The following is a 7,550-nucleotide window of genomic DNA, read 5'->3' as shown; positions in this document are numbered from 1 at the left end:
GGCAAGCCTCTGTTTATTTATATTTTTGCTTTATACCTTTTGTTTGGTGCACTACAACACTGACTAAATGGTTTAATCGGAGGTCGGTGGAGGTAAGCCGGTTTTATATACCTCCTCCACTGTGAGGGAGGGGTGGGGAAGGACACAGAGTGATGGATGGAAAGAGAAGAGGAATATGTTTAATGCAGACAGTACTGCTTGTTGATTCCACCAGCCCATTGTACTTGTTTGATTTTTACTCTCTACATCACATATACTTGCACACACATGCCACACACACATACCTGCTTTGCTTTGTCTTTTGTGGAAACAAGACATTTTGATTAGATCTGTAGAAATCTGAATTAATCGATTTTGATATAACAGCAATGCAGTTTTCTTTGAATTCCATATTTATACTTTATTTTCATTATTTCATTTGTCAAATAGCTTCCAGATTATCATAACAGTTCATGATATAAATGGTAAAAAATAAAATAGAAATAACTGTGACAGAAAAAAAGCAATGGAAAATGTGCGCCCATTAATACAGTTAACTTGGGATTTACATTATTGTACAGAGAAAGACATGACAAAAAAAAAACTGTACATATGCACATACACAACCATATCCATATATGAACATACAAATGCACACATTACCACAGAAAGAAGCAGATTTGGGAACTTGGTGAACAAATGCATCATTGTCACTGCAAAATATTTACTTCAGTCCAAATCTTACCAAAGCCTGAGGCAGAGACAGTATACAACCAGATGCAAAAATAAATGAAAAGGCAATTTTGAATTTAGAATTTATTTTTCATTGAGTTTCAGAAACAAATACAGTGGAAGTCAAACTGCTTATTTTTCCAGATTTTGCAGGTGAGTGCAGAGGATAGTGAGACAACACTGTTTCACAGGAGATGGTCTTTTCTTCCTTTAGTCATTATCCCATAATTAGAATTATCCAGCACACACACACAAACAGCATCAGTGTCTGGGAACCAGTATCTGATCCCCACAAGAAAGGTTGAGCCCCGACAGTGTCTGTGTATAAACAGAAACAGTGTCCGTGTTTCAGTGTTTGAGTAATACCAGGTGCAAGAACACACACACATGCTGTGTTTTCATTCCTTGTGGGGACTTTACATTGACTTACATTCATTTCCTGTAGATTTATCCTAACCTTAACCATAACCACTACTTGCCTTTCACCAAACCCTAGTTGTCGGACGAAGTGGGGAGGGTCATCGAGATACTTACCTTATACTTAAACCATGTTGCCACCCTAAGATTTTGTGATTTCCTTGTGAGGACTAGCTTCTGGTCCCCACAAGGATGGCTGAGTCCCCACAGTGTGAGTGTGTTAACAGGTTTCGGTCCTCATGATGTAAGTAATACAAAGGCACACACACACACACAGGACTTTCACTGGCAATATCCTCACGCCAAATCAAAGTAATTCTCACAATGTACTGCCATGCACGTACATACACACACACACCCACATTGTGTTTCCATTGCATCAGGGAACATTACACTGAGTTACATTCATTTCCAGACGACTCACCCTAACCTTAACCATAACCACTACTTGCCTAACCCTAACTTTTCCCCTAACCTTAACCCAAGCCGACACATGCTCAAACTTTACACTTTATCATATTTGTAAAATTAGATGAACTATGTCACTTGTGGGGACTAGAGCCTATTCCCCACAAGTAATGCTGGTCCCTTTAAAGCTAGTGCCCTCTCGGTTTTCAGTCCCCACAAGAAAAACAAGACCACACAAACACGAGCTGATTGAAATGCAATCTAATCTCCAATTTAGCTGTAATGTTTCATTATCAAAAGATATTAGGTGTGATGTTTCCTCTCTCCATAGACTACAACAGTGTTTTGATGCCCCTGTGTGTATGTGCATTCGTGTGTATATTATGTATTATTGAGTGATACATTATTTTTAAAACTGACTTCTAATAAGATTTTAATGGGAATATATGAATCTCCACAAGTTTATTAAAATGTTCTCTCACTTAAGGTCACCGTGAAATGAAAAATTACACCAATTTGTGTTTAAATAGAACAAATAAACTCAAATCTGGCAATACAGAGTAGATAATTGTAGAGACTAAAAATAAACTGTCACATAAATCTTCAGTGGACCCCACAACTATAACCCTAAACATACCTAAAGCTGCTCCTAGCATTCATTTCCAGCCCAGCTTCTTTAGTGAAGAAAATAATACTATCATTTATAGAGAAAATACATACACGAAATGAAACAAATGACATATTGCAGGATGCAAAGAAATGAATACAATACATAAAAGAAAACCTGCAGCACATCATGTTAGAGAAGGAACACACTAGAATGAAGTTCCTTCTTCATACTTTAAATTAGGTCCAAGTAACTTTGTGTGTGACGTCTTTGCTCATGTGTGTTCAATTTACATCCTGCTGTTTTTCAGTGTGCACTCGTCAAACATGAGGATTAAATATTACCAGAAAAGCCACTTTGTGATTTCAGCTGAAGATCACTTTTACTGTCATAAATAAATAAATGGTGTGGCTTTAATGCAATCTTGACTTTCTGTCTATCAGTCGCTCAATAAACTGTCACCAATAACTTGCAACCTCTAATGCATTTTATTGCTAGTAATGCATGATGTCATATTAGAGGTGAGGCAGTAGCATGTTGATGAGTCTCCTCTGAAATGTAAAGTAGAGCATAGTCAACATCACTCACTCCTCTTCATGTTAACCAATGCAAATAGCATCTACTGTTGTTGTATTGTTGTTGGCTGTTTTCATGTTTTATTGCTCTTTCTCATCACTGTCATACCTCTCAAAACCATTTGACAGCCAAATTTTTATTTTTTTATTTATTTATTTTTTTGCAGTGTTTTTGTTTATTTATTCACTTATTCTTCAAGTGTTACCTGGGCCTGATGAAAACTTAAAGGCTGGTGACACTGAGGCTTCAAAGCCACACTTCAGCATCAAAGTCAGTTTGAACCTAGTGAAATATTTATCATTTTTATTCTCAAAGCAGATGGATCTGCTGGTTATTGATACCATGGGAAGCAACAGGACAAAAGGTTAGTGTGTGTGGATTTAGGTGCATGTGTGTTTGCACTTTGTAACTGCTGTTAAATGCAGCAGAAAAAGGGACAAAGTGATTCTCAGCCAAAACAAACTATGGAAATCCCAAACTGCTTCAGAGTAAGAGTGACAAAAGGACAGCAACACAGAGCAACAATAAAAATGAGTTAACACAAAGACAGAGAGAGGGGGCAGAAGAGTCCTTATGCAAAACACAGGCAGGAAAAGTGACTTTGAATGCAGCGGTCGGTCCCTGCTGGCAAGGCGAGGAGGTGTTTAGAAAGAGAGGGATTGTTGAGAGGAATCAAAGCGGCCTGAGACTTGACAGGATGATGACATTAGGCATTCTCCTCCCCTCATCCCCTAAGGTGGTTGTCCTCTGCAAGGTGGAATCGCACTCCCAAAGTCGAGGAAGAAACAGAAAAAGCCCTGTGTCTTTCTCCACTCATTCCCCCCCAATACACACACACACACACACACACACAAGTTCACTTTTTAGTGTGCTTGTTTTTTCACCCCGGCCTCCTTGCCCTTCATTTCCTGTCTCATGGCCCTCCCTCTCACTTTAGTCTGTCTTTTAATGTCTTTACAAGGGTATTTCAAGTAATAATTTTTTTAGATCCTGTTTGCTACATTTTATTGTAACCTCTTTATTTATTTAACAGTATATACCAGATGATAAATGTTTTTCTCCCCCACTGCTTAGTGCGTGTAGCTTTTCTAATGTGTGTGTTTTCTGCTGTCTTCCTCTCAGGTGGATCAGGTTTATTCTGATGAGAGGGCCTTACAGTGTGGGCAGCACCACTTGCTTTCCTTCTGGCAGCAGAAGCAGCAGCAATGACTGACCTGATTTTCTTTATCATTCTTTTTCTTTGTTTGGTATGGCAGGTCACGAAATCCTGTTTGTGTGGCTTTGTTTCATTTTTTTCTTTGTTGCTGAATCTACCTCTACCTCTATGTCTTAATTAATGTATTAAGGAAATAAAATGTCTTGGTTATCTGCATCTCTTCTCTCTTTTAAATTATGCTATTAACTTCACAGAGCTAGGTTCTTTGAGGTTGTAACTATATGGACATTTTTAGGTAGTCTACTGTCACTAACACTTTCCAAACTAGGGAGATGTGCTCAGCTGCACAAGACATCTTATTAATTGTAAACAGCAAACAAGCAAAACTACTTGCAAAGAGGCAGAGACATTTTAACAGTATTGCAGCACATATTTTATTTCATAAGATGATGTTTTCAAAATTTATGGAATAAATGTGGAACATGCTGAAATGTTGCAGTACCATAAAAGTGTTCCTGAGGACTGGTTTAAGTGTTTATTAATGTATTTTTCAATTATTACTACTACAACTCCCAATGTAGAACATATGTAAAAGGTAATAAATGGTTGAAAATATAATGTAACAGCTGTTACTTAAGCAGGAGGAAATAGTGCATTAGTCAGAGATTATTTTCACTGGCGGATTAATCCACATTTGGTGCATTGGGAGTTACTGAGTCAGCAGGACAGTGTACAGTATGTGGGACTGAGTCAAAATAAACTATAGTGTGTGTTTGGTAATGAAAGAACATCTCACCCAGCGTGAGAGTGTGTTTTTAATAGTTTCTGACCAACAGTGATGCCAACAAGAAGATATGTCAGACACACTATGTTTGTTTGTTGATGGAATACATTCATTGTTGGTTGGGAAAAATACAAAATATAACCAGACTTGTCCTTGAAACTGACCAAAGACAAAGTTTATCTGGATGACAATTTAAACAGATTTCACATTGGCTGTGGTATCAGCTCAGTGATAAACTGTTGGGCGTCCACATACAGAAAATAATGGACTGATTTAAATCAGTAATTCATAAAGACAATGAATCAACATTATTATTACACTATATCAGAATGAATCCGTTTGAATCCATCTAATATGGTGTGACATACTGAACAATGAGACTTATAATAATAACAAGATACTCTGATGAGGTGAGGTAAGAGACAAAACTCAGTAAAAGCTTTGTGTGAAATGAATTTCTCTAACGTGGTCCAACCTCGCTTGCCATGGCCTGGCTACCATAGGAGAGAGCCTATTCTATCCATGTCGCTAAACCAAATTGAGTTTGACCCCACACTGGGCCTGATTGCATTAGAGCACAACTCCAACATGATTACCCTGCTCCAGTTGGGTTATTAGAGAATAATAGTAAATCTAATTGGAAGGTAATTAGCGTGGGATTGCTCACTGTGCAGCACTATGTGTGTGTGTGTGTGAGAGAGGGTGGTATGTCCAGTGCTTATTAGAACAAGGTGGAAGGGATGCCCCCCTAACATGACTCATTATGACAGCAGGAAAAACACTATAACATCTTGTTGGGAAGATGGAGAAGCAGAAACAATAAGACAAGCACAGGGCATCTGCATAAAGAGATAAGATGTTCACTACTGCTCACCTGTAGATCTACTCACTTTTCTCATTTTGGACTGATTACAGTCACAGTGACATTCAGCCTTATGCAGATCTTCCTCCTACCCAGCGCTGGGTTTCATTTAAAATCTTTTGCTACAGTACATGAGCCACTAGTTTCAGTAGTCACGTATCAACAGTACTTTTTTGCTGCCATACTCTGAGAACAAAACCTGTTTCATTCAATTATCAAAAGCAGCTAAACTGTTTTAAAAAAGCATCTGCACAACAACTTTGTATATGACAAACTTTTGGTAGAATTACAGAACTATCTGGACCCATGTTTTTAAGAATTACACTTCTACATGGTCAAAAAGCAGAGAATAATGCACATCTATTAGTGACTACATAAAACAGAATGGAAAGGTGAGCTCACAGCTTTCAGTGATCACATTAGAAATGACATGTGCTTGGAGTGCCTGGTGGCCGGGCCTCCCCTCATGGGGCCCGGCCGGGCTTAGCTCGAACGAGCGACGTGGGGATGTCCTCCCGTGGGCCCACCACCTGCAGGAGGATCCATAAGGGGCTGGTGCACAGTGGATTGGGCAGCAGTTGAAGGCAGGGGCCCCGACGACCTGATCTCTGCACACGGAGACCATGTGTTGGAGTTTACCCCGGTGAACGAGAAGGTCATTTCTCTGCGCCTTCGGGTCAGGGATAGGTCTCTCACTGCCGTTTGTGCCTACGAGCCAAATGGCAGTGCAGAGTACCCAGTCTTCTTGGAGTCTCTGGGAAGGGTGCTGGAAAATGCCCCGACTGTTGACTCCATTGTTCTACTGGGAAACTTCAACGCTCATGTGGGCAGTGACAGTGACACCTGGAGGGGCATGACTGGGAGGAACGGCCCCCCCGATTTGAACCCAAGTGACGTTCTGTTATTGGACTTCTGTGCTAGTCACAGTTTGTCCATAACAAACACCATGTTCAAGCATAAGGGTGTCCATCAGTGCACGTGGCACCAGGACACCCTAGGCCAGACGTCGATGATCGACTTTGCGGTTGTTTCATCTGACCTCCGGCCGTATATCTTGGACATTCAAGTGAAGAGAGGGGCGGAGCTGTCAACTGATCACCACCTGGTGGTGACCTGGATCCGATGGTGGGGGAAGAAGCTGGACAGGCTTGGCAGACCCAAATGTATTGTGAGGGTCTGTTGAGAACATTTAGCAGAATCCCCTGTGAGAGAGATCTTCAACTCCCACCTCCGGCAGAGCTTTGACCAGATCCCGGGGAAGGTTGGACACATTGAGTCCGAGTGGACCATGTTCTCCGCCTCCATTGTCAATGCGGCCATTCGGAGCTGTGGCCGTAAGGTCTCTGGGTTGGACACATTGAGTCCTAGTGGACCCTGTTCTCCGCCTCCATTGTCAATGCGGCCATTCGGAGCTGTGGCCGTAAGGTCTCTGGTGCCTATCGCGACAGCAATCCCCGAACCTGGTGGTGGACACCGGAAGTAAGGGATGCCGTAAAGCTGAAGAAGGAGTCCTTTCGAGCCTGGTTGGCTCGTGGGACACCTGAGGCAGCTCACGGGTACCGGCAGGCTAAGCGGACTGCAGCCCGGGTGGTTGCGGAGGCAAAAACTCGAGTCTAGGAAGAGTTCGGTGAGGCCATGGAGAAGGACGATCGGTCGGCTTCGAGGAAATTCTGGCAAACTGTCTGGCGCCTCAGGAGAGGGAAGCAGTGCCCTGCCAAAACTGTTTACGGGATCTGGAGAAGGCATTTGACCGTGTCCCTCGCAGCGCCCTGTGGGAGGTGCTCCGGGAGTACGGGTTTCGGGGCCCTTTGCTAAGGGCTGTCCGGTCCCTGTACGACCGAAGCAGGAGCTTGGTTTGTATTGCCAGCAGGAAGTCAGACTTGTTTCCAGTGCATGTTGGACTCCGGCAGGGCTGCCCTTTGTCACCGGTTCTGTTCATTATTTTTATGGACAGAATTTCTAGGTGCAGCCAGGGGCCGGAGGGAGTCCGGTTTGGGGACCACAGGATCTTGTCTCTGCTTTTTGCAGA

General features: G+C 42.0%; 1 protein-coding gene across 6 annotated transcripts in view; it reads right to left on the bottom strand.

Moving 5' to 3' along the window:
* The window catches only part of LOC109968637 (RNA binding protein fox-1 homolog 3-like), a 644,376-nt gene that overhangs the window by 206,573 nt on the left and 430,253 nt on the right, over positions 1–7,550 (bottom strand). The gene's annotated exons all lie outside the window — the stretch shown is intronic.

This window comes from Monopterus albus, unplaced genomic scaffold (assembly GCF_001952655.1).
Source record: "Monopterus albus unplaced genomic scaffold, M_albus_1.0 scaffold156.1, whole genome shotgun sequence".
Classification (NCBI taxonomy): Eukaryota; Metazoa; Chordata; class Actinopteri; order Synbranchiformes; family Synbranchidae; genus Monopterus; species Monopterus albus.
This window is presented reverse-complemented; position numbering and strand designations above follow the sequence as displayed.